Below are 27,981 nucleotides of genomic sequence, written 5' to 3'. Positions count from 1 at the left end.
GTTTTCTTCACAATTTTTGTCATATCCTCATAACTCCTCTGCCTTATTATTTACTTAATATTTTCTGTAAGTTGAATTTAGCTTTTTCCTATGTGGAAATAGGATAAATGGGATACATGGAATCCCAAGTCTGATTTGTAAGCTGTATTTTTACTAATATCCATGAAAATAAATATACTGCTATTGGAAAAAAAAGAATTAAAAATTTCACTCAGCTGTAAACTGACTGAGTAGCTCCTGATCACAATAAAATGACTGCTTATGAAGATTTTATTTTCTGAAGTGACTGAAAGTTCCCTGGCCACTAACCAGGCCTGCTGAAGCTTCTTGCTCATCTAACAAGTCAGTGCCCAGACACAGACCTTAGAAATATAGTGTCCTGATCACAAGAGAAGACTCTACACATGGACATCACCAGATGGTCAACACCGAAATCAGATTGATTATATTCTTTGCAGCAAAAGATGGAGAAGCTCTATACAGTCAGCAAAAACAAGACCAGGAGCTGACTGTGGCTCAGATCATGAGCTCCTTATTGCCAAATTCAGACTTAAAATGAAGAAAGTGGGGAAAGCCACTAGACCATACAGGTATGACCTAAATCAAATCCCTTATGATTATACAGTGGAAGTGAGAAATAGATTTAAGGGACTAGATCTGAGAGACAGAGTGCCTGATGAACTATGGACAGAGGTTTGTGACATTGTTCAGGAAACAGGGATTAAGACCATCCCGATGGAAAAGAAATGCAAAAAAGCAAAATGGCTGTCTGAGGGGGCCTTACAAATAGCTGTGAAAAGAAGAGAAGCGAAAAGCAAAGGAGAAAAGGAAAGATACACCCATTTGAATGCAGAGTTCCAAAGAACAGCAAGAAGAGATAAGAAAGCCTTCCTCAGTGATTAATGCAAAGAAATAGAGGAAAACAACAGAATGGGAAAGATTAGAGATCTCTTCAAGAAAACTAGAGATACCAAAGGAACATTTCATGCAAAGATGGGCTCAATAAAGGACAGAAATGGTATGGACCTAAAAGCAGCAGAAGATATTAAGAAGAGGTGGCAAGAATACACAGAAGAACTGTACAAAAAAGAGCTTCACGACCCAGATAACCACGATGGTGTGATCACTCACCTAGAGCCAGACATCCTGGAATGTGAAGTCAAGTGGGCCTTAGGAAGCATCACTATGAACAAAGCTAGTGGAGGTGATGGCATTCCAGTTGAGCTATTTCAAATCCTAAAAGATGATTCTGTAAAAGTGCTGCACTCAATATGCCAGCAAATTTGGAAAACTCAGCAGTGGCCACAGGACTGGAAAAGGTCAATTTTCATTCCAATCCCAAAGAAAGGCAATGCCAAAGAATGCTCAAACTACTGCACAACTGCACTCATCTCACACACTAGTAAAGTAATGCTCAAAATTCTCCAAGGCAGGCTTCAGCAATACATGAACTGTGAACTTCCAGATGTTCAAGCTGGTTTTAGAAAAGGCAGAGGAACCAGAGATCAAATTGCCAACATCAGCTGGATCATGGAAAAAGCAAGAGAGTTCCAGAAAAACATCTATTTCTGCTTTATTGACTATGAAAAAGCCTTTGACTGTGTGGATCACAACAAACTATGGAAAATTCTGAAAGAGATAGCAATACCAGACCACCTGACCTGCCTCTTGAGAAACCTATATGCAGGTCAGGAAGCAATAGTGAGAACTGGACATGGAACAACAGACTGGTTCCAAATAGCAAAAGGAGTCCATCAAGGCTGTATATTGTCACCCTGCTTGTTTAACTTCTATGCAGAGTACATCATGAGAAATGCTGGGCTGGAAGAAGCACAAGTTGGAATCAAGATTGCCGGGAGAAATATCAATCACCTCAGATATGCAGATGACACCATCCTTAGGGCAGAAAGTGAAGAGGAACTAAAAAGCCTCTTGATGAAAGTGAAAGAAGGGAGTGAAAAAGTTGGCTTAAAGCTCAACATACAGAAAACGAAGGTCATGGCATCTGGTCCCGTCACTTCATGGCAAATAGATGGGGAAACAATGGAAACAGTGGCTGACTTTATTTTTTGGGCTCCAAAATCACTGCAGATGTTGATTGCAGCCATGAAATTAAAAGACACTTACTCCTTGGAAGGAAAGTTATGACCAGCCTAGATAGCATATTCAAAAGCAGAGACATTACTTTGCCAACAAAGGTCCATCTAGTCAAGGCTATGGTTTTTCCAGTGGTCATGTATGGATGTGAAAGTTGGACTGTGAAGAAAGCCGAAGAATTGATGCTTTTGAACTGTGGTGTTGGAGAAGACTCCTGAGAGTCCCTTGGACTGCAAGGAGATCCAACCAGTCCATCCTAAAGGAGACCAACCCTGGGTATTCATTGGAAGGACTGATGCTGAGGCTGAAACTCCAATACTTTGGCCATCTCATGCGAAGAGTTGACTCACTGGAAAAGACCCTGATGCTGGGAGGGATTGGGGGTAGGAAGAGAAGGGGACGGCAGAAGATGAGATGGCTGGATGGCATCACCAACTCGATGCCCATGAGTTTGGGTGAACTCCAGGAGTTGGTGATGGACAGGGAGGCCTGGCGTGCTGCGATTCATGGGGTGGCAAAGAGTCGGACACGACTGAGTGACTGAACTGAACTGAACTGAACTGATGTTAATTAATCTAGAAATGTAAAGAAAAAAAAAAGATTCATTTGCCATGACGCTAAAAAAATAAATGTTTGTACTTCTCAGTGGCTCATGAATCATGACCCTAAAAAAATAAATGTTTGTACTTCTCAGTGGCTCATGAATCATGACCCTGGCCTAAGGAAAAGGAAAACTCTAATGGTTCACTTTTTTAACCTGGAAGTAAACAATATGTACAATAATGCAAGAGTTTAAAGACAACTATAGACAAAGATTTGGCTATTGTTTCAGAACAGAATGTAAACATTAGTAACTTCACATTTTAAAACAAAAAAGAAAATGTACATAGCTAACAAAATGTAAAGCATGCCCAGTAAGAACTGCAGAGTAAAAGGTGAGAGTACTAGGACTCTCATCTTATGAAGCAGAAAAGTCAGAGACTAACTAGCTGCAAAATGCTAACTGGTCCCTTAGGATCCATCCTCCCTTCTTCCCATGAGTAACAAAAACCCCTGAAATTTTAGCTGAACACAGAGTTATATTTCTCTGCCTCCTCTGTAGCTAATTGTGAATATGATACTAAGCTCTAGCCAATGAAATTATGTGTGATTTTTCAGGTCACCTCCTTTAAAGACAAAGTCACTTGCTTTAGACTTCCTCTTCCTCTTCTTCTTGTTCAATCGTTAAGTTGTGCCCGACTCTTTTCGACCCTATGGACTTCTTCCTCCCCTGGGAAATGGCAAAAACTGCAGCAGCGCACCTGAACCCTGTGATGGAAGCTACTTAATGAGAAAGGCAGACTTAACAGGCCATGAGCAAAGCTACCTACTCACCAACTCAACCTTGGGCTACTACCTACCTTAGGCTATCACTGGGGAGAAAGATAAACTTCTACTTATGTCTGTCACTCTGCCTGGAATCGCTCTGTCACAACAGCTTGTCATGTGGCTACATCAAAAGTTGATGAGCAAACATATTATTTAATGTTACAAAAGTGAACAATAGTGCTTCCCTTCTAGCTCAGTTGGTAAAGAATCTGCCTGCAATGCAGGAGACCTGGGTTTGATTTCTGGGTCGGAAAGTTCCCCTGGAGAAGGAAATGGCAACCCACTCCAGTATTCTTGCCTGGAGAATTCCATGGACAGAGGAGCCTGGCGGGCTATAGTTCATGGGATCGTAAGAGTCATACATGACTTAGCGACTAAACCACCACCACCAAATGAACAATAAGGGAATTTTAAAAATCAACAAAACAATAAACAATGGTAGACATAAGGGAGAAGAAAGAGCAGATAAATACTTGTTTTTTGTAACTATATATTATCTGAAATTGATGAATCAAGAAATAGTGCTATAACTGTACTGACAAAAACTAGGGGATTGACAGCAGAATGATTTTAGAACATTGCTTCAGAAGAGTGAAGCAAAGATGAGAAGAGATAGAATTGGAGGCTGTTGCTTTTCACCTGAAGTTCCCTCTCATCAAGAACCATGTGCAAAGACAAAAATAAAACAAACTTAGGCATGTAAAAAAGATGCAGTGCCTCAGTGGACCATTTCATCTAAAGAAAAACTTGCTATTACAGGCTGATCAAATCCTGCCCCACCCTTATGACTATAAACTACAGTTATTATCTTTTGTTGTCATGTCCGACTCTGTGATGTCATGGACTGCAGCACACCAGGCTCCTCTGTGCTCCATTATCTCCCGGGTTTGCTCAGTTTCATGTCCATTGAGTTGGTGATGCTATCTAACCGACTCATCCTCTGCTGCCCCTTTCTCCTTTGCCTTCAATCTTTCCCAGCATCAGTGTCTTTTCCAACGAGCTGACTCTTCACATCAAGCTGCCAGAGTATTGGAGGTTCAGCTTCACCATCAGTCCTTCGAAGGAATATTCAGGGTTGATTTCCTTTAGGATTGACTGGTTTGCTCTCCTTGCAGTCCAAGAGACTCACAAGAGTCTTCTCAAACACCACAGTTCAAAGCATCAATTCTTCAGCAATCAGCCTTCTTTATGGTCCAACTCTCACATGACTACTTGAAAAACTATAGCTTTGACTATACAGTTATCTGTATCTATCACTAAAAGACTGTTTTTAATGAGTTTAATATAAGTCCTAAAAATATGTATCTGTAAATCATGCTTCAAATATTTAAATTATTGGAATAGAAAGTTTTAGCACTGGAAACTGCAAATGTTTGCTCTTGTATCAGAATTTTAGCATCCCTCCCCTCTAAGTTTACTTTCTTTCGCAGAAAGTAAGAATTTTTCATGATAGTATGCCTTGTGCCTTGTATCTGATAAAGCAGATAACGGACAAGTTTTATGAAATGTAGTCCTATTCCACTGGAAGGTAAATCTTAATGGCCTTCATCAACTATCTTTTAACACTATGCTGAACTTGGGAGAAAGGTGAAGCCCTAAATGAGACCATAAAGTGAAAGATATTAGATATTTTACATTATATTGTTTCTACTTTGTCCTCAATGGTTTGTTTTCTTCATTAATTTTAGATGATTAAATCATATTTTAAAAGGAATTTAGGTATTTCATGTGTACCTCAAACTATTTATCATCTCCAAAACTCAATCTGTTTCCTTCTTCACCAATTTATTATTTTTTCTGTATTCCTGGTCCTGTTAAAAATTACTCCCATTCCATACAACCACTAAACCCCAAACTTGAGAGTCATCCTCAGTCATTTTCTACTTTAATTTTTTATACTTAATCAACACCAAGTGCCACCAATTTTATTTCCAAGATATTGCTCTAGTATATTCTTTTCTTTCCATCTCTCATCTAGAATATGGTCTTCCTTCCTCTACCCTGACTCCTGGTCACAGCCATCCTCCATTCTGCTGCAGGCATAATGTAAACTCACTCTGACCACGTCAGAACTCCGCTTCATGCGCTTCCACAGTTATCAACAACTATGAGGAAAACACAACCAACCTTATTCTGGCATTCAAGACCTATCAGATTCATTTCTCTTCCTATCTTAACTTCAGACCCCAACACTCACTGGACATTATACAATCCATTAACTCTTTTGTCCTTTACTTTATCTCTAGTGCTCGCCAATGTCTAACCTTTAATAAGTACTCCAAAAGCATTTGTTGAGTGAATGAATGAATGAAGATTCTCTTTTGATGATAGTCAACCATTTATTGTTTCCTACAAACTTTTCCATCCTCACTATACCACTTATATTTTCCATACCATATAAAGAATGAACTCTTCCTTTTTAACCTTCAAGACCAGTTTAGATATCATCTGCCCTAGGAAACATTTTTTCACAGCTATTCCTCTCACCTTTCTCCCCAACCATGCTATTAGAAAATGAATCAATTCTGCTTCTAATACTTCCTACCTCAGTACCTCTATTATTATATCTGTTATTGGAAGTTAGAATTTTAGACATGTACACACCCCACTTAAAAATTCCTTGAAAGTAGTCAGCAGGATTCATTTCTGTAAAATAAAGACTCAATAAATGTTTTCACAGAACTGAACTCAAATTTCACTTCCTCTGTTTCCCCCCATCTCTGTTCATAATGTCCCAATTACCCCAGGATAGAATCCTATACTATACCCAGGCAGTGCAGTATACAGGAAAGGGTCAAACTGGAGTTAACTTCTGACTCTCTTAACCAGCTGATAAATCTTGAGCAAACTAGTTACCTGTCTCTGATTCCTAACCTGTGTAACATAGATCATATCATTTATTTCACTAAATTTCCGAAGGATTAAATGAGATAATATTTTTGAAAATAACTAGAAGACTGCTCAGTGAATTTTACTTCCCTTACTGAGAAGGAAAAGCAAGAAGAGGTCTGAGATACCATGTAGAGATACAGAATGAGAGAAAGTGCATATGTGCATGTATGAATGAGTATGACTGTGTTCACGTGTGTGCCTGAGTCTGTGTGTCTGTGTTGGAGGGTTTAATTAGTTCAATTTTGGACAGGGGAAGAGTAAGGTGATTGTTTAATATACAACTTAGATAAGATTAATTTAAGATTAATTTTTCTACTTCAGTAATTATAGTTTGCTGCTGCTGCTAAGTCGCTTCAGTCGTGTCCGACCCCACAGACAGCAGCCCACCAGGCTCCCCCATCCCTGGGATTCTCCAGGCAAAAACACTGGAGTGGGTTGCCATTTCCTTCTCCAATGCATGAAAGTGAAAAGTGAAAGTGAAGTCGCTCAGTCGTGTCCGACTCTTAGCAACCCCATGGACTGCAGCTTACCAGGCTCCTCCATCCATGGGATTTTCCAGGCAAGAGTACTGGAGTGGGGTGCCATTGCTTTCTCCGATTGTCAAAAAATCATTACCTCTGACCAAAAGGAAAAACCTCGTTTTGCAATCAAATGTTTCAGTCGATTATATAGAGTGATATAACTTTATGCATGCATGAGGCAAATGTAATAATAAAACAGGAATTTGACAAAGTAAACTTTATTATTGTTCACTCGCTCAATTGTGTCTCTTTGTGACCCCATGGCCTGCAGCACGCCAGGCTTTGGTCAACTCTAATTTGAACACAGCAGTTATAAAATATTGCTGGAATTCAATTAAAACTGCCATTCTTACTCAGAGATAAAACTATTCTAGGACTTATAACTAATTTTGCATAATGACCCTGAAAAGTATCTACAACATCAGAGGTATTGAATTCCCAGTAGTAAGTGACTGATATTGATTTGTCATCTGGGAGGTGAGAATTCTACCACTGAACCACCAAAGCCTTTGACTTGTTATCTGAATGCCAGTAAATTCCATTGTTCCCAGGTTCTTCTTCCATAGGGAACACTAGCAATATTTTATGTTCCATAATTGCAGTACTAATTGCATTCAGATTATTCTATAAGCAATTTCCAGCCTTCTAATTATGCTTTTTTTGGTTTCAATTAAATGTTGTTTTGCAAGGGAAGGTTAACACATTATATACAACAGTCTATATTTCCCTCAGGTAATAAGAGAGCTCAGGAAACATGCATGCATATATTTTTCCCTGCCAAAAAAGAAGAAAAAAAGACATCAACTCATGGATAGACTCTGGCCAAATGGCACATGAATCAAAATATCCTCTAGAATGACAAGTTAAGGGATAAATGGTCACAATCACTGAAGGCAGTAGATGTTATTACATAATTAAATGAAAAAGATTAAAATAAAAATCCTTAAGTGAACATATAATATAAAAATAATAGCAACAATCGTGTAGATCTATAGGTACCACTTTAGTTAACAAAAGCAGAGAAGGAAAAAAATAAAAGATTCCAAAATTCTTCCTGTAGAAAAGAGCCAAATGTTATTGAATTTTACTTTTTTTAATTTAATGATTAGTTCAGGTTCAATAATGCTTTTAAATACTTAATCAAGGTTGTGGAACCTAAAATATGATGTCACTCTTTCAAATCCCTATGAAAGATAAAAGCAAATAAAACACAGAAACCATTTGCCAAAGACTGAAAATCAAGGGGAAAAGATCATAAAAAAGGTATAAAACAGTAAGACAAGGAATGTCATCAGATATGTCCATGATAACAAAATATAAATGATTTAAATGCACCTGCTAAAAAATGACTCTCAAATAGAGTTACAAAGCAAAGAAATGACATAATGCAATCAAAAAAGAACAGAAGCAGAGAGAAAAAAGAGATTGCACACATGCACACATACATGTGCAAAAGTGAGTCCACACGTACACAAAGGCAAAGGTGGCAACATAAAAAATATCTTTGAAAAAAGAACTTACTCATCTTCTCCCTCAATCAGATTCCAACCACCTCCCACTGAAATGGTAAGCAGAATATAAAAATAGAGCAAAATCTACACCAGCCCTGGAAACTAAAATACGATAAACTTGTATAAGATAAAGTACAGAGGCCGTTTTAAAGAAAAGGCCAACTCCTAACTCATCTATGTGCAAACATTATTCCTGCAAGTTAGTGAAGGAGAATCCAGGATTCTAAGGAGGAGGAGCCAAGGCCAGAGAACAGGTAGGTGGGAGGCAATGAGAGCTTGATATTGGGCACAGGATCTGCCCAGACCCAACAGGTCACCTTGGCAAGCACTTTTGACACTGAGAGCCACACTCACAGGGGCTCTGTGGCAATGCTCAAGCCTAGCATTCCAAGGATTTGTCAAGGATGACTTTTGAAAGAGACAGTGAAGCCTGAGAAATATTCAGGGCACTGCCTGAAAATTCTGATGTCACTTTAATCCTAGAAAAGAAACTATCCCTAAGGCAACACTTCTTGCTAGGGCCACCTCCGGTTCTGATGCTGCTTCTTTACTCGCTAGCTAAGGTCCCTGGAGTCTGAAAGTTAAAGTGCTGTACACCCAAACTTTTGTCTCCTTCCCTTTTATCACCTTAAAAGATTTAAGAAAAACACACCAAACTCAGATAGAAGCCTCTCTCACTCACTAAACCAGGCAAGCCCACACTGTAGTCATGTTACTCTATTTAACAAACATGCTGGGAACAAAGTGAGGAATGAGAGACCACAGTCCCTGCCACCAAGAAGCTTACATATTTGTGAGAAAGATATTAGCAAGTGCAATAAAGATCATGGAGAGGCAAAAGGGGAATAAAGATCCTATATAACAGAAGGAAAAAGTCTAGTTTGAGAGGCATAAGAAAGCCAACCTACAGGTAGTGATATTTAAACTAAGAATGAAGGATAAGGCTGGGTTGCCCAAATTAAGAATGAGGAAAGAAGTGTACAAAGAAAAAGATGAGCAGGAACCCTGAGGTTAAAGTGAGTGTAGCCCACTGAAGGTTATGAAAGAAAAGCAGTGTGGCTAGAAGGTGTAAGTGAGGAACAGATGGATGAGATGAGGAGGCTGATGAGGTAGGCGGAAGAAATCTTGAAGCTATTGTAACAATTTGGAACTTTATCCTAAAAAGAAAAAGAAGTAACTGAAGGAGAGTAACATGATCAGATCTTCGAATTTAAAAGATTGCCATGGCTAAAAGGCAGAAAATGGATGGGAGTGGTATCAGAACAGAGGTAGTGAGCCTAATTGTGAAGCTATTGTAGAAATCTAGGCAAACCATTGACATAGGGTATGAGACAAGAAATAAATTTAATAAGACTCCAGTTCTGGCTTAAGCAACTGGGCACATGGTAATACCATCTACTAAGGTAAGGGACAAGGTGGGAGACATAACCTTGAGAGACGTACCTTTAATAATAAATTTTTAACCTATTAAAGGTACACACAACCAACCAAATGGAGATGACATAGAACCAAGTGGAAATATACAGGACTGTAGCTTAGATGCAGAGCTAGGTTGTCAGTAAATTTAGGGGGAACTGACTTATCAGATGGAACTGAAGCCATGGAGTAAATAAGACTGCCTAAGAAAATGTGTAAAATGAGAAGACAAAATGTCCGAGCCCTCAGAGGAACCTCAACATTCAGAGGTGAGCTAGAAGAGAAAGAACTAGCAAAGAAGACCAAGAAAGAGCAGTGGCCAAAGAAGGCAGAGGTCAAGGAGAGTATTGTTCCAGAAAGACAGCGGTGATGAGATTAGGATGGTGATGAGAGTGCTAGCTAACATTTACTGTGAATTAAGTCTGTGGAAGACTCTGCACTAAGTAACTCATATATGTTATCTCATCTAATAATTCAATAGTCCATGTGGTAGGAACACTTCTATCCTCAATCTACAAGAGAAGAAACTGACGCACAGATAATTTAATTAATTTGCCTAAATCATATAGGCTTCCTTGGTGGCTCAGACAGTAAAGAATCTGCCTGCAATGCAGGAGGCCTGGGTTCAATTCCTAGGTCAGGAAGATCCCCTGGAGAAGGGAATGGCTACCCACACCAGTATTCTTGCCTAGAGAATTCCATGGACAGAGGAGCTTGGTAAGCTACTGTCAATGCGGTCACAAAGAGTCAAACACGACTAAGCATCTAACCCTCTCACGTTTTTCAAGATCATATATCTAACAATAACAGTGTTAGAAGCTAAGAGAAAAGACTTTTTAAGAGTGTTGTTGTTCAGTTGCTCAGTTCTGTCTGACTCTTTGCAACCCCACGGATGGCAGCACACCAGGCTTCCCTGTCCTTCACCATCTCCCAGAGCTTGCTCAAACTCATGTCCACTGAGTCAGTGATGCCATACAAACATCACTTCCTCTTTTGTTCCCTAATCCTCCTGCCTTCAATCTTTCCCAGCATCAAGGTCTTTTCCAATGAGTCAGCCCATCGCATCAGATGGCCAAAGTATTGGAGCTTCAGCTTTAGCATCAGTCCTTCCAATGAATATTCAGGACTGATTTCCTTTAGGATGAACTAGTTTGATCTCCTTGCAGTCCAAGGAACTCTCAAGAGTCTTCTCCAACACCACAGTTCAACAGCATCAATTCTTCGGTGCTCAGCTTTCTTTATATGTACATTGAGAATATATATTAGATATGGTCACTGCCTGCCCAAAAGCCCTTACTGGCTTCAATCACAAAGAACAGTGTCTCAATTCCTCACAATGGTATAAAACCTCATGTGATCTGGCCCTCCCATTTGCCCTTAAAAAAAAAAGATGTCCTTTTCATTATAGGGGACTGGAATGCAAAAGTAGGAAGTCAAGAAATATATGAAGTAACAGGCAAATTTGGCCTTGGAGTACAGAATGAAGCAGGGCAAAGGATAATAGAGTTTTACCAAGAGAATTCACTGGTCATAGCAAACACCCTCTTCCAACAACACAAGAGAAGACTCTACACATGGACATCACCAGATGGTCAATACCAAAATCAGATTGATTATATTCTTTGCAGCCAAAGATGGAGAAGCTCTATACAGTCAGCAAAAACAAGACCAGGAGCTGACTGTGGCTCAGATCATGAACTTCTTATTGTCAAATTCAGACTTAAATTGAAGAAAGTAGGGAAAACCTCTAGACCATTCAGGTATGACCTAAATCAAATCCCTTACGATAATACAGTAGAAATGAGAAATAAATTCAAGGAATTAGATCTGATTGACAGAGTGCCTGAAGAACTATTGTTGGAGGTTCATGACATTGTACATTGAGACAGTGATCAAGACCATCCCCAAGAAAAAGAAATGGCAAAAACGCAAAATGGTTGTCTGAGGAGGCCTTACAAATAGCTATGAAAAGAACAAAAGTGAAAAGCAAAGGAGAAAAGGAAAGATATAAGCATCTGAATGCAGAGTTCCAAAGAACAGCAAGAAGAGATAAGAAAGCCTTCCTCAGTGATCAATGCAAAGAACTAGAGGAAAACAAAAGAATGGGAAAGACTAGAGATCTCTTCAAGAAAGTTAGAGATACCAAGGGAACATTTCATGCAAAGATGGGCACAATAAAGGACAAAAATGCTATGGACCTAAAAGAAGCAGAAGATATTAAGAAGAGGTGGCAAGAATACACAGAAGAATTATACAAAAAAGATCATGACCCAGATAATCACAATGGCATGATCACTCACCTAGAGCCAGATATCCTAGAATGTGAAGTCAAGTGGGCCTTAGGAAGCATCCCTAAGAACAAAGCTAGTGGAGGTGATGGAATTCCAGTTGAGCTATTTCAAATCCTAAAAGATGATGCTGTGAAAGTGCTGTGCTCAATATGCCAGAAAATTTGGAAAACTCGGCAGTGGCCACAAGACTGGAAAAGGTCAATTTTCATTCTAATCCCAAAGAAAGGCAATGCAAAAGAATGCTCAAACTACCACAGAATTGCAGTCATCTCACACACTAGTAAAGTAATGCTCAAAAATCTCCAAGCCAGGCTTCAACAGTACGTGGACAAAGAACTGCCAGATGTTCAAGCTGGTTTTAGAAAAGGCAGAGGAATCAGACATCAAGTTGCCAACAATCATCAAAAAAGCAAGAGAGTTCCAGAAAAACATCTATTTCTGCTTTATTGACTATGCCAAAGCCTTTGACTGTGTGGATCACAACAAACTGGAAAATTCTTCAAGAGATGGGAATGCCAGACCACATGACCTGCCTTCTGAGAAATTTATAGGCAGATCAAGAAGCAACAGTTAGAACTGGACAACAAACTGGTTCCAAATCAGGAAAGGAGTATGTCAAGGCTGTATATTGTCACCATGCTTATTTAACTTCTATGCAGAGTACATCATGAGAAACACTGGGCTGGATGAAGCACAAGCTGGAATCAAGATTGCCGGGAGAAATATTAATAACCTCAGATATGCCAATGACACCACACTTATGGCAGAAAGCAAAGAAGAACTAAAGAGCTTCTTGATGAAAGTGAAAGAGGAGAGTGGAAAAGTTGGCTTAAAACTCCACATTCAGAAAACTAAGTCATGGCATCCAGTCCCATCACTTCATGGCAAATAGATGGGGAAACAGAGGAAACAGTGTCAGACTTTATTTTGGGGGCTCCAAAATCACTGCAGATGGTGACTGCAGCCACGAAATTAAAAGACACTTGCTCCTTGGAAGAAAAGTTATGACCAACCCAGTCATCATATTAAAAAGAAGAGACATTACTTTGCCAACAAAGGTCCGTCTAGTCAAAGCTTTGGTTTTTCCAGTAGTCACATATGGATGTGAGAACTGGACTATAAAGAAAGCTGAGCACTGAAGAATTGATGCTTCTGAACTGTGGTGTTGGAGAAGACTCTTGATTGTCCCTTGTAGAGCAAGGAGATCCAACCAGTCCATCCTAAAGGAAATTAGTCCTGAATATTCATTGGAAGGACTGATGCTGAAGCTGAAACTCCAATACTTTGGCCACCTAATGCGAAGAACTGACTCATTTGAAAAGATCCTGATGCTGGGCAAGATTGAAGGCGGTAGGAGAAGGGGACAACAGAGGATGAAATGGTTAGATGGCATACCGGCTCATTGGAGATGAGTTTGAGTAAACTCCAGGAGTTGGTGATGGACAGGGAGGCCTGGTGTGTTGCAGTCCATGGGATAGCAAAGAGTCGGATGCAACTGAGCGATTAAACTGAGCTGAACTTTGCCCGTAACTCTAACCATTCTCTCTCTTGTACCTACCATAAAATGATCTTCTTTCTGTTACAGGCCATTATGGTTCCAAACTAAAAATGAAAGTCCCTAGTGTCTCTGGTTCATCCTAAATCCTCAGATACTAGGTTAGTTAGTGCCTGACATGTAACATGTGCTCAATCATATTTTTGGATAGATGGCAGAGAAACAGTGACAGCAAGCATGTAAATAACTTGTAAAACTACTTGGTCTCAGAGGATGACAAGTTGAGTAGGCTTTTTTTATTTTTTTAAGATGAGAGAAATTTGAGCATGTGAGAGATGCAGTTTGATCCCTGGGTTAGGAAGATCCTCTAGAGGAGGGCACAGCAACCCACTCCAGTATTCTTGCCTGGACAATCCCATGGACAGAAGAGCCTTGTGGGCTACAGTCCATAGGGTCGCATAGAGTCGGACACAACTGAAGCAACTTAGCATGCACACAAATAAGAGATATTAGGAGATTATCCAAGAGCTTCCAGGTGGTGCGAGGGGTAAAGAATCTGCCTACAATGCAGGAGATGGAAGAGATGTGGGCTCAACACCTGGGTGGGGAAGATCTCCTGGAGGAGGAAATGGCAACTCACTCCAGTATTATTACCTGGAAAACTCCATGGACAGAGGAAGCAGCAGCACTACAGTCCATGGGGTTGTAAAGAATTGGACACAACTGAGCAAGCACACCATCCAAAGGAGTCATAAAATCACAGAATATAAGAGAAAATTAATTAATTTAGGGAAAAATTACAGCTATACCTAAAAAGTAATCATACAAAGGGATTTTCTCTCGCTATGCCAAAGTTTTTTGGTCTATAATTTAAGAGGTTGGGAAAAAGCAATTTCCAATCACTATCTAGAATTTCCCTTCAATTATTTTCCCTCATGATCTCTCTTGGTTATTTCACACTTGGTTATACCACAGACACAGGAAGTTCTGATTAGCAATTATATATGTCTGATTACTAAAATAATCACACTTAACAAAACAGCTTAGTTGGGAAATCAAAAGCTCAGGAAATTTGAGTGATTCATATAAGGTCACTAATATTTTTTAAAAGCAGATGCCATTGTCTAAATATGAAAAACTGGCCCAAATCAGCACAGGGAATCAATGGTATCAATTCCAAACTATACACAGAAAGTGCAGAACTGAAAGATTTTCGAAGAATATGAAGAAGGCATAGTTTTTTCCTTCTAATTAGGAAAAAAGAGCAATAATAAATCCCAGGAAATTGGAGGGGAAAAAGCACACCTGTGTAATAAAGTCACAGTATAGGGACTTCCCTGGTGGTCCAGTGGCTAAGACTCTGCACTCCCTGAATGCAGGGGGCCTGAGCTCAGTCCCACATGCTGCAACTAAGACATGGCACAGACAAATAAATAAATAAAAGTCATGCTCTAACCATGAAGCAAATTAAATTGGCACGACTTTAAGCAACTGGTACTGTACAGGAGAACCAATCTGATATCTCACTATGGCGACTACATTGTAATACCCTAAAAAGTTAAATGAGAAAAAATGTAAGTAAAAGAAAAGACTACAGGAGGAGTGAGTCAGAACAGTATATGATGAAGAGGATGGACTCTGGAACCAGACTGCCTGAATTCAAAGGACTTAATGTCTCTGTGCTTCAGACCCTAATCTTAACATATGAATTGTCGTAATATTTTATCTCCTTGATAAAGTTACCATGAGCATTAAATGAGTTAATATATGTAAATAGTACATAGTGAAACTGGTGCCTGGCACACAGTAACATTTGTAGGTATTTGCTATTATTATTATCATTACTATTATTTAATATATGGATGATGAAATATAAAAGCAATGGGACAAAATACAAAGATTTGATTCACAGGAAAACACAAGAGCCCTAATGGATAAAAGTGCAAGGAGTGGAAATAAATGAAACAAAGAAAAATATACAGATAATGAAAGAAAAGGTAATCTCTAAAAATGAGTTATATACACCAATATGGATAACACAAATATAATGTCACAGGGGGGAAAAGCAAGTTGTGGAGGTTATACATCAGCTAATACCATTTATGTAGTGTTCCAATACGTGCAAAACTAAACAATAAAAAATGCAGGGATATATCTACAGTAAACCTATAAAGAAACCAAGAGCTTATTAGTTATTTGTGTTAACTGATAACCACAAAATACATGACTGTGAGCAATTCTAGGCAAAGGGAAGATGGGCCTGGTGAAGGTCACACAGGTAACTTCAACATTCCATTCCTGAAGCTGAGTAGGGGTACCCAAACTTTTAAAAATTATTCTTTATGTCTTATATAGATGTTATACACTCTTGTGTGTGTGTGAAATATTTTACAATAAAAAGAGCAAAAATTTAGTAACACATTTTAAAGGCAAGAGAAGATACTTTTTTTTAACCTCTCAAATTAGTTGTTTCTTTTTCTTTAAAAAGCTCGATGGAAGAGATTTTCTTCTTTAATGATAAGATCAAACTAACTAAATTAAACAGTTAAATATATTTCTAGGATGGTCAAAGGTAAATTCCACTAGTAGTGTACCCTGATAAAAGAGGACTTTTCCTAACTGAGATATATCTCCAAGCCTAAATAAACAATTCTTAGCTGTACATTTAGAAAAATAATGTAATTTCTCATGCTTAATGCCATTACTTTAGATGGGACAGTTATTAATAATATGCTGTTTCTAATATATTGTAACCTATCCTCTAAGTAAATACTAAATCTTTAAAAGGGTTATGTAATTTTGCTATGGATCAAATTATTGGACACAGTAGGCTACAAGGTTCAAATAGGATCTTAGTCTCAGAATAACCTTTATATTTAGTTCCACAAAATAGCTTGAACCAACTATAATAAGACAATACATAATTTTGTGTAATTTATTAATGTCATTTCTGTTAAAAATTATGAAAGCTACTTGAAGACTTTTAGACAAGCCATAGATTACAGAATCTTAATGCAAAAGCAATATCAGGTATTATCCATCCAAAATTTGTTCATTTTACAGGTATGAAAACCGAGGCATAAGAAGCTAAAATGCCTTGGATAAGAACAGGACTAGGAAACCCAGCCTTTCAAGTTGTTATCCAATGACTATGCTGATTCCCCTGGGACATGAACATACACGCAAGAATGCAGATATGTCAATGAGTCTGCAATTTTTCAACTGATCCTGCACAAAGGTAAACACCCTCTGCCTTCAACCCATCTTTCCGGCCCCTTCTGACTAGGAGGCATATTCACACACCAAGAAATCAGAACAGGGCCAACAGTGCGTGCACTCTTTCACGCTCAGTACTGTGAGCCCAGAGCTCCAAAGCCTTACTTGTGGTCCCTTATTCACATCAATTCTTTTGTACTGTGCACCTTTCCTTATTTCACTCTACTAATCTAAGATAAAAGAAATACCTACCTATAATAGTCACTAGAGAGCTCTCCCAACCCCAACCAAGCTCGGATACTCTGTTAACCAAACACAAGAGAAGCAAAAGAAATGAAATAATAATGGAAAATTCAGGGTTCTTGGATTTATATAAGGGCTGTCCTGATATTTGTTAAGGACTCTAACATGTAGCATGGGTTTATTTTCAATGTTGCCTTAACATGTGTACTGAAACATTTGTTTGGATTTTCATTTTTGCTTTAAATAACATAACTGACCCAATAAACTGTAAAATTTCACTGTGTAATTTATAGTAATAGAAGACAGTCATGCCATGGCCATGACAGATTGCAGAAAAGTACTTCATACAAACCATATACTAAATTTCATCTTTATAATAAGATCATAGCCCTAAAAATGATGCTCATACACCTGAAAATTTAATTTTTAAAAAGTGTTCATGTACTAATCCCTGAGACTATTTAATAGCCCGGCTTTAGCATAAGGTACATTGCCTAGCATAAAGCAGGCAACTACAGTTGAAAGAAGATGTTGAGAAGGAGTTTTCCTTTCATTGAAAAGTTTAGCTATGGCTCACATTTTCAAACCGAAGTCTCCCCCACATTCTGAAGTGAGACGACAATGAGTTGCTGAAAGTTGAGACCGGAGCCTCCCTGAGAGTATCCATAAAGCAGGAAATCATGTTGTCTACAGACTTGTGAGTCATAATTTCCACATATGTGTACTTTCCAAACATATGATAATGCATCTATATTTTAAAATATTCAAAATTTCACAGTGGCTGTTTGTTAGTATATATTTTCTCAGTCAATACTAGTAAAACCACACTGCTAGCATTTCTTAAATGAGTTAGAAATTACTCTTAATACTTGGACATAAACATGTCACTTTAGACAAGCATTATGAACAATGTACTATTTTTAGAAACAGAATCAGGATAGACAGTTGGTCAGGAACTAGGCCTTGAGAACACACTTCCTGTACCAGCACTGTTTCTCTATTTCCCCTGCAGTCATCTCCAAACCTCTCTATCTACAGTCAGTGTTCCCTCCACTTTCCTTCAGGAAGTCGAGTATCAAGAAATTGTCTCACAGTTTACAAATCAGCACACAGCTAGGCAATCTGATTACACAAATGCCAGGTCATAGCTCTGCTCCAGGCTACCCCAGCCAAGCATCAGAGTCAGGGTATAGTGGCCAGGGTAGTCAACTCAAGTGTTCAAGAACCTTGTAGGTGACACTTGAAGAGATAAGAGAAGCAAAGTATTCTGTAAGAAAGCAGGAGGGACATGATTTATTATAAATTATTTCCCTAGAGATTGGGAAAAGAGTACGTCAAAGCTGTATACTGTCACCCTGCTTATGTAACATATATGCAGAGTACATCATTCGAAATGCTGGGCTGGATGACTCACAAGCTAGAATCAAGATTGCCAGCAGAAATATCAACAACCTCAGATATGCAGATGATACCACTTTAATAGCAGATAGTGAAGAGGAATTAAAGAGCCTCTTGATGAAAGTGAAAGAGGAGAGTGAAAAAGCTGGTTTAAAATTCAACATTCAAAAAACAAAAGTATAGCATCTGGTCACATCACTTCATGGCAAATAGATGGGGAAAAAGTGGAAACAGTGTCAGATTTCATTTTCTTGAGCTCCAGAATCACTGTGGATGGTGACTGCAGCCACAAAATTAAAAGATGCTTGTTCCTAGAAAAAAAAGCTATGACAAACCTAAACAGCATATTAAAAAGCAGAGACATCACTTGGCTGACAAAGGTCCGTATAGTCAAAGCTATGGTTTCTCCAGTAGTCACGTATGGATGTGAGAGTTGGACCATAAAGAAGGTTGAGCATTGAAGAACTGATGTTCTTGAACTGTGGTGTTGGAGAAGACTCTTGAGAGTCCCTTGGACAATAAGGAGCTCCAATTAGTCAGTCCTAAAGGAAATCAATCCTGAATATTCTTTGGAAGGACTGATGCTGAAGCTGAAGCTCCAACACTTGGGCCACCTGATGAGAAGAGCAGATTCACTGGAAAAGACCCTGATGGTGGGAATGATAGAAGGCAAGAGGAGAAGGGAGTGAAAGAGGATGAGACGGTTGGATGGCATCATACACTGAATGGACAAGAGTTTGAGCAAACTCAGGGAGACAGTGAGGACAGGGAAGCCTGTTGTGCTGCAGTTCATGGTGCGGCCAAGAGTCGGACACAATTTAGCGACTGAACAACAACAAGGAAATTGTCAATGATTATTGTATAAATAAAAATCTGAGCATGGCAATAAAAAATGCCCTTCAAGAGACTTACCTGGTGGTCCAGTGGTTAAGAAATCACCTTGCCAGTGCAAGGGACACTGGTTTGATTCATGGTCTGGGAAGACCCCATATGCTGTGGGGCAACTAAGTCCATGTACCACAACTAATGAAGCAATTATTGAAGCCCACACATCCTAGAGCCCATGCTCCACAATAAGAAAAGCCATCACAGTGAGAAGCCTGCACACTGCAATGAAGACTAGCCCCCACTCTCTGCAACTAGGGAAAGCTCGGGCCCAGCAACGAAGACCCAGCACAGCCATAAACAAACATGACAAACCATTTTTAATTGCCCATAAAGAGCAACAGCAACAAACCAAAGAGTCCTCCATCTGGTGGGAATCACATCCGCTTCATATTCTTGGGGAAGGTGAAGGGAGGAACTGAGAGATTTAGCAGAACTCGTGTTCAAGGCCAACTGAACAACTTGGAAGAAACACAAGTCCAGAGGATCAAGGCTTGGTGATGATGAAGACTTTTAAGCAGTTAGTTCCTTAGCTTAAAAAAAAGATAAGAAGCCACTGAAGGAAATTAAGCAAAGAGGTAGCAGCAACAAGTTTGCAGATTAGGAAGGTCATCCTAGATGCAGTATCCTTTCCTCAATGTTTCCCAGGCACTGTTTGTGGAGGGAGAAGATGCCATGTACCTTAAACAAGGAACACTTATAAACAGAATGCCATATGCTGATCAGGCATATTCAGTCAGATCAAACTGTATCTTCTTTACAATGCTTTTCCTGTGCCCTTGTTCTTACTCCAGTCAACAAATGTTTCTTCCCCCCTTTATTTTTAACCTTCCTTACTCACACATGTTTTATCTACAGTTCTGGTCTCGTCAAGCTACAGTCTCACATTTCTAATTCTGCCACACACTTCCACATGATTAGTCCACCAGCGCCTCAAATGCAGTAGATCTAAAACACAACTGATTTTTTTACCCCCACCTACCAACCTGCCCCCGGAGAAGGTGATGGCACCCCACTCCAGTACTCTTGCCTGGAAAATCCCATGGACAGAGGAGCCTGGTAGGCTGCGGTCCATGGGGTCGCAAAGAGTCGGAAACGACTGAGCGACTTCCCTTTCACTTTTCACTTTCCTGCATTGGAGAAGGAAATGACAACCCACTCCAGTGTTCTTGCCTGGAGAATCCCAAGGACGGGGGAGCCTGGTGGGCTGCCGTCTATGGGGTCACACAGAGTTGGACACGACTGAAGCGACTTAGCAGCAACCAACCTGCCCCAAGTTCACTCCTCCTAATCACCCAGGCTTCACAACTTACCATCATCTTTTATTCATCCCTCTCTTTTCCCCTCTGTTTATCCCCACATCCAATTAATTGTTTCTTTCTGTCTAATTCACTTCAGCAACACTTCTCCAATCCTATTGCCACTCCTGGCTTATGTCTTCATTCTCTAACAAAAACTCTCATAACTTTCCCTTATTAGTCCAGTGGTTTCCTTCCCAATTCAATTCATCCTCTGGATAATTAGATAATAATATATCCTATAATTCAATTCTGATTATGACATTTCCAGGACCAAAAATAACTTCAACATCATAGCCTACTAACTGAGTCCAAATTTCCTAGACTAGCATTAAAGCCTTCTGTGTTCTAGGCCAAACCTAATTTTCCATCTTTGGGCTTTATTTTCTCTCTATGCCCCCTCACATATGTTCCAGTTGTGCCCTACTCCTGGTCAATCTGATCTGGGAAATATTGGGTATTCAACAAAAGTTGATTTCCTTCCATATGAGTTTGCTATATTCTCCTTCCCCATGCCATCTCAATTTATAGGAAAACATTCCATCATTCTGAATAATTGATTCTCACACAGAAAATTATCATATTCATGGAAAATCCTGTAAAACCTAGAAAACAGACAGGAACCTTGACAAAGACAAGCAGTATGATTGAGTTGCAATGTCAAAAGAAAAAGGCAGTGACAAGTAGGATGCCATAGAAGTTTCAGAACATTTGAAAAGTTAGAAGCATTTCATGTGGGACAATGGATGCTAACAGTCTACCAGAGTTCTTCAAGATGATTCATTGGTCTCATAGAACTTATAATCCCCCAAAGACGATTAATACATGTGGACTTCATAATGAAAGGTAGTAAAATCGTGCTCCAGTCAAGGTACAAAATGTCTTAGAAGCATAAAAAAAAGGGAAATTCTAAGAGATTAAGAAAGCTTCATAAAATACCACACAACAGAGGCTGTAAGGACTTCAACAAATCTTAAGGAAAAGGTATTCCAGGTAGCAGAAATGGTCTAAAGGGAAGGTAGAGGTGGAAAATGCTACAAGTGTGAGAAATAGGAAAACAACTGATGAACCCTGGGCCCCTAAACTATTACTATTTTGAATGTCTCTAATGATCACTTAACCAGTTTCAATGAATTAAGAGTGTATGAGCTATTTGAGCTCAGGGTTTTACTTCAATGAATTCCTGAAAACAGGCAGATGATTATCTGCAAGATGGATTAGTTGCTATTAAACAGGATTTTCACAACTCTGTTGGATCCTAAGCTGCATTATAATCCCTGAGTGTGGCGTTGCACTCAGTTTACTCCCAGAGGCTGGCTCTTTGGCATTCCCGCAGTAGTATGAATGAAAAGCGCTAAAATCTTGGGATCCCACTGAAGATGACACACTTCTACATACACATTGCAATCAAGGAAAAATTATACATACATTTTAAGGACGAGTAACCTTGTAATATAAAGTTAAAAAATGCAAAGTCAAACCATGTAAATGTTTGCATAGTACAAAGAAGTCTACAATAAGAAGAGACTGTAGAGAAAATCTAGATTAACCATGTGACCCAAACTATGTCTATCTAGTTATTCCACGAATTTGGAATCAGGGCTCGTTGATTTAGTGTCTCCCTGTGCTTGGCACTGAGGGACACCTACATATCCAAACCACTGAGCACCCACATATGACTGTGAACACAGCAGGGGAAAGATCTCGCACAGAGAGATCAGTGAAGCTAAGAAAGGTAAAGACTAGAGACAGAGGAAGTTCCAGGTTTTCCATTCCTTGTCTCTAATAAGGTCTGCATGCATTTGACTTCCATCACATTCCTGTCTGTCTTGTTCCTAAAACTAGTTCAAGTTCATTGCTGTTACTTGGAACAGAAGCTTAAATGAGGCAATAACCAAAATCCTTCATAAGGTCAACTGGTTGATTTATTACTGAGCTACCTTTTCTATACTTTCTTCTCATTTGTATTTCCTTTAAAAGCCATAACCATGACTTTGGTATATTATAGCGACAAATATGTGAACAAGGATCCAGGACTGTATTGAGTATTTTTAAAAGGAAAATCCATCATCTCCAGGAAGGAGAAAATGTAGGAATCTTCAAGGTAAAGCCTTGAGGTATCTGCATAGCAATCAGGGATGCTAACAACTGGTAAATTTTTAAAAAACTTTTTATCTTGTATTGGGGTATAGCCCATTAACAATGTGATCATTTCAGTTGAACAGTGAAGGGATTCAGTCATACATATACATGTATCCATTCTCCCCCAAACTCCCCTCTCATCCAGGCTACCACATAAGCTGAGCAGAGTTCCCTGTGCTACACGGTAGGTCCTTGTCGATTACCCATTTAAAATATAGCAGTGTGTTCATGTCCCTCCCGAACTCCCTAACTAGTCCCTTCCCTCAATCTTTCCCCCGGCAACCATAAGTTCGTTCTCTAAATCTGTAAGAACTGGTAACGTAAAGAGTTATCTGATTACTCTCCTACCCAAAGCCAATATAATTCTGAATAAACCAGATGAGTAGATCCAATTCAGTCTCCTCTGAGGCATTAGAAAAAGGTCATAACTGAGTACAGGGCATTTCATCTGGAATGCCCCGATTGACTAGCCACAGTTCTCCCAACCATACAAAGAGGTCTGGGTGTTCTCCAGTGATATCCCTGACTCAGACCCAAATTTCAACACTGAATACCAAAAAATCTTAGGGCCTGCTTTAACTATTGACCCGATGACATAACCAGCACTTTCTACTATTAGATAAGCGGAAGAAAGTAATAGAAGGTTAATATCATGGCACTCTTTTTGGGTGTATACATCTGTGTGATGGGGCAAGTATCAAGATTTTCCTGAGACAGATCCCGTCTCCCCAAAGCTGGATCCACACCCAACAGATCTGACTACAAGGAGACCAGTTAAACACGTAGAGCAACTCAGAGTTGACAATCAGAAGCCTGGACCAATCTAGTGGGTGGCTCTGCAGGTTTATATAAACAAAAACAATCCTGGAGGATCCTGGAGTTGGAAGGGACATAGAGACTTATGTACAAATTCATCATTTTACAGAGAAGGAAGCTAAACATTGAAATCAAATTCATCAAATAAATCCCTAACTACAGTAATACAGGTGAGATGAAAATCAAAGGTACTGTAACCAGATTGTGACAGAACCAAAAAAGATTATTTCCTAAAGCTTCTCTAATGGTTGAAAATTTATTTTTAATTATAAAAGAAATACTGTATTAGAAAAATCTATGAAAACTACTGTTGGGATATTTTTTTGGATATTCTTATTACTTAAGTTTAACAAAATGGTTTCTGACCAAACGGGTTAGCATTTCAGTTAAGGTACTAGACCAAGCACCTTTAAAAGTCAAACCGCGTGTTGATTCAAAAACCTATCTGATGTTGTATATTTGCAACCTTGGCAGATAGGCAGTTTAGGCACTGTGACAAAACTCTAAATGGCAGAGAGTTGCTTATTTTAATACATATTAAAAAAAAAAAATCCAGACATTCACATAGGGCCCTAATAAAAGTCACCAGAAATTAGACTTATATGTCAGCTGGGACCAAAATTAAAAGAATAAATGTTTAAATGGTCCAAATATAAACTTGGTTTTCAAAATTGCTGGCAAGGGGCCATAGTACTCCGGATTTCAGTCTTCAAGGGCTGCTTGACCACAAGTATTAAGTCAACACATTACTGAGGGAAAAAAAAACAACATATACTGTCTGGCAGTACAATCTACCCTTTATCTGCAGCACAGTATATTTTAGAAGACCGCTGATAAAATGTGAAGATAGAACCTGTTGTGTCCCCCAAGAAGCACTATTAAAGTTACTTTTAAAGTGTAAATTCAATAATAATAAATAAATAATAAATTTAAAAAATATTTTATCCATGAAAAAATAAAGTGTAAATTCGTTAAAAATAGGTCTTTTTTAAAAAACAATATTAATCAGAAGCAAACATGAAATTGATATTATTTAAATTAACATCAATAATTTGCACACACTAAATATTTTTAAAATCTCCTATCCATTTTATAAATTACATGAATCCTAAAGATTATTTTATAGACAAAACTAACTTAAAAATCTACTTTGCCACCACCACTGCAAATGGAAATAGGAAGCAATAGACCAGAGGGTGTTGAATATAATCTATACTTAGTAGAGTCAGTTTTCAACTAATTTATAAATCTTAGGTGTTAGCCATATCTTATTTTGACAGTTTATATTACTGGTGGCAAAAACAAAAGCAAACTAAAATTTCCGAAGAAGTCTTAACTCTGAGAAATTATATTTTCAGTTCTTCCATTCCAGATAACATTAGGCATCGAGAAGTTCTGATGACTATATACTCATCACAAATATAAAGGTTCCTGCAATTTGACATTTACCTTAAACTCTACATTTGTACTTTCAAATAATTACTTTTTATAATAATCTTATTCCACATTATTTAGAGAAAACTATTTTTAAAATCGTCCTGTTACAAAATTACCTCGCTCGATAGCTTGTAGTCCTAAACCAAATAAGGCAGAAATGGCACCTTTCGATCTTATAGTTGTAAACAGCCCAGGGTGAAACAAACAAACCAGACCCCGATGCCGTTTTTTCCGCTCAAAAAAACAAAACTGGTACCTGGAAAACTCGGGATTTTGTTCGGTTTTGGCCTATTAGACACCAGCCGGTCCCGCGGGAGCCTGACCCCGCGGCGAGGGCGGCGGTGCGCTTCTGGGTGCGCCGCTTGTCGCCACGCGCCCGCCGCTTCTGGCGCTGTCCCCCTACTCGCCCGGCGCCCCGGCGCCCCTCCCGGACGCGCGGCAGGAGGCACGGGCCTGGCTGGCCGTTCCCACGCGCCCGGGCCCGTTATCTCAGCGGCTGCTGCGCAGGAGTACCCCCCACACACACACCTCCGCGCGGGGCAGGGGACTCCGAGGTGGTCCCCGCCACGGACCCGCGCCCTCCCGAGCCTGAGGCGACGTCCGTTCCCCAGCCGCCCTGCCAAGCCCCTCCCTCGGGGGCCCGCGTCGGTCCAGAGCCTCTCTCCGGCTCAGGTTCGCTCCCGGGACGGGATAAGGTGTCAGCCACGCTGCCAGACGCCTCCCGTCGGCGGGGGCGAAGCCAGCCCTGACCTCCTATCCGCCTCACCACGCGCGCCCCTCTTGGGCTCAGGAGAGGGGGGCTCCCGGCAGGAGGCTGAAGGGGGCGCTGCCGGCGCTCGCAGGGGAGCGGAGGTCGGGGTCACATCTCAACTCGGCGGGGTCGGGCGTGAGGGCAGACAAGGGTGGGGGAGCGAGCCCCAACTCACCGGACTGCACTGCTCCCCGGGCCGCGGCCGCGGCCAGGCAGAGGCTGAGGCAGAGGCTGAGCAAGAAGGGGCGCGGGAGGGTCCGCCGCGGGCTCATGGAAGTGCCAGGGAGCCGCCGCCGCCGCCGCCGCCGGCGCCGCTGTCCGAGCCTCCCTCCCTTCCTCCCCGGCTCCCGGCGACGGACGGGGCGGCGGGAGGCATGACGGGAAATTCCTGGGCACGGGCAGCCGAGTCCAAATATGAGCAAAGGAGACGAGCGAGGGAGGACCGCGGAGCTCGCCCGCCGCGGACGGGGCCCGCTGCCCGGGCCTCGGCAGCCGCCAGCTCCCTCCCTTCTCTGAATCCTCCTCCTCCACGACTGCCACCCCGAGGCCGCCAGCCGCCGAGCGCGACCGGAGGTGCCCTCTGCCAGAAGGCATCCCTTTCCAGTGTTGGGGCCCAAGAGCAGAGCGGAGCATCCCCCCTCCACGGGGCCCGCCTAAGCCCCTGAATTAAAAGAGAGAAGAACCATCACGAGGAGACCCGACAGCTAGCCAGGGACCCGCGGGAAGACGTCTAAGGAGTTTAAGGAGATTCTTCCGATGGCCCCCAATCAATTGAGAGCTCTGGGAGTAAAGGGATAAAAATATTTGGCAAGTGCTTCCCTGGAGTGTGTGTGTGTGGTGGGGGGGGGGGGGCGGCGCTAGAGCAGCACTGTCAGCTATGCACACACTCAGGTGAGCCATCCTACACAGAACGGACAGGCATTATTGATCTAACACACAAAACCAGCCCTCTGCATCCCAGATGAGTGGGACCTTTACACCAGGGTGTGGGTATGGGTGTGTGTGTGCTTAGCGAGAGTCAAAAATTGGCTCTTCCCAAACTTATATTTGAATACCATATATGGTCTTCAACCCCTTTACACTAGTTTTGTATTTCTTTCAACTTATCTGAAGGGTAGTGTTGAAATTTACTCAAAAGGTACTACCTTTATTCAAAAGTGTCAAGCCCAATGTTTAATCATAGGCCTAAGCCAACAGTGGCTTGACTTTTCTTTGGCACTGATAACTCTGCCAGCAATCAAGGCCAAATGACCTTAGCTTTTCAAGAGGACATAATGATGTCTAATTACTTTTTTTTTTTTTACTGGCACTAATGGCCAGGCCCTAAAGATGTAGGATTATGTAATTATTTATAACCATTGTGATATGCAACAGAAATGATTAACTGATGCAAAATACTTAACGGGTAAAAGTCAAACAGATTTAGAGGGTGGATTATTCTAACATGACCTAAAGTACAGTAATTTGTACATCACACTATTTGTTTGAAAATGCTATATTTGAAAATTAGAAACTTTATTTCAAAACAAATTCAGTTCTGGCATAGTATTAAGGCCCTGTATGCCAAAAACCAGTCCATTGGCAAGTGGTTCCCCTTAAATCATCTGGTACTGAGAAGCACCACATCCCATGAATTATTCCTGGCAAATGGGCATATTTCACCCTTAATGTGCTAGCAGTGATAATGAGATGAAGGTCAGATAACCTAAGTAAACTAACAGTAAATAAACTGTAAAACAGTATATTAGGGATTTAAAGGACACATGACATTATTCAATTTAAGTACCTAGAAGTGGGGTATCTGAAAGGGAATATTCAGGAAACTCTTACAGTTTCCCTCCCTTTCCTCTTTTTTATATGTTTTGTATTATATAAGCACTTTTCATTTCATATTCACTTTTTTTTTCCCCTCACAGCCTGTTAGTGCAGGAGACACAACAGACATGGGTTTGATCCCTGGATGGGGAATATTGCCTGGAGAAGGGAATAGCAACCCTCTCCAGTATTCTTACCGGGAAAATCCCACGGGCAGAGGAGCCTGGCAGCTACAATCCATAGGGTCACAAAGTCAGATGCAACTGAAGTGACTTAGCACACACCCACCAAAACATGTGGTATAATTCTTTGCCCATAGTTTAAATGTTTGTTTAAAAACAAAAGTAAAATGAGCACATTTTGTAGACTGATACACAGGAGCTTCCTAA

The 27,981-nt window shown here is 40.3% G+C and overlaps 1 protein-coding gene across 2 annotated transcripts in view; it reads right to left on the bottom strand.

Moving 5' to 3' along the window:
* Window positions 1-26,154, bottom strand: part of MSRB3 (methionine sulfoxide reductase B3) — a 183,311-nt gene extending 157,157 nt beyond the window's left edge. The window contains exon 1 of one of the 2 annotated variants that reach the window (XM_040233387.1): window positions 25,953-26,154. The gene's annotated coding sequence lies outside the window, so the exon portion shown is untranslated. Of the gene's footprint in view, window positions 1-25,282; window positions 25,406-25,952 lie in introns of those variants that run through there. The other variant, XM_040233388.1, reaches the window with a different exon arrangement.
* Window positions 26,155-27,981: the final 1,827 nt, after the last annotated feature.

The sequence above is a fragment of the Oryx dammah genome, unplaced genomic scaffold, assembly GCF_014754425.2.
Source record: "Oryx dammah isolate SB20612 unplaced genomic scaffold, SCBI_Odam_1.1 HiC_scaffold_29, whole genome shotgun sequence".
NCBI lineage: Eukaryota > Metazoa > Chordata > Mammalia > Artiodactyla > Bovidae > Oryx > Oryx dammah.
The sequence above is the reverse complement of the archived record's forward strand: the minus strand, read 5'-3'. Positions and strand labels throughout refer to the sequence as shown.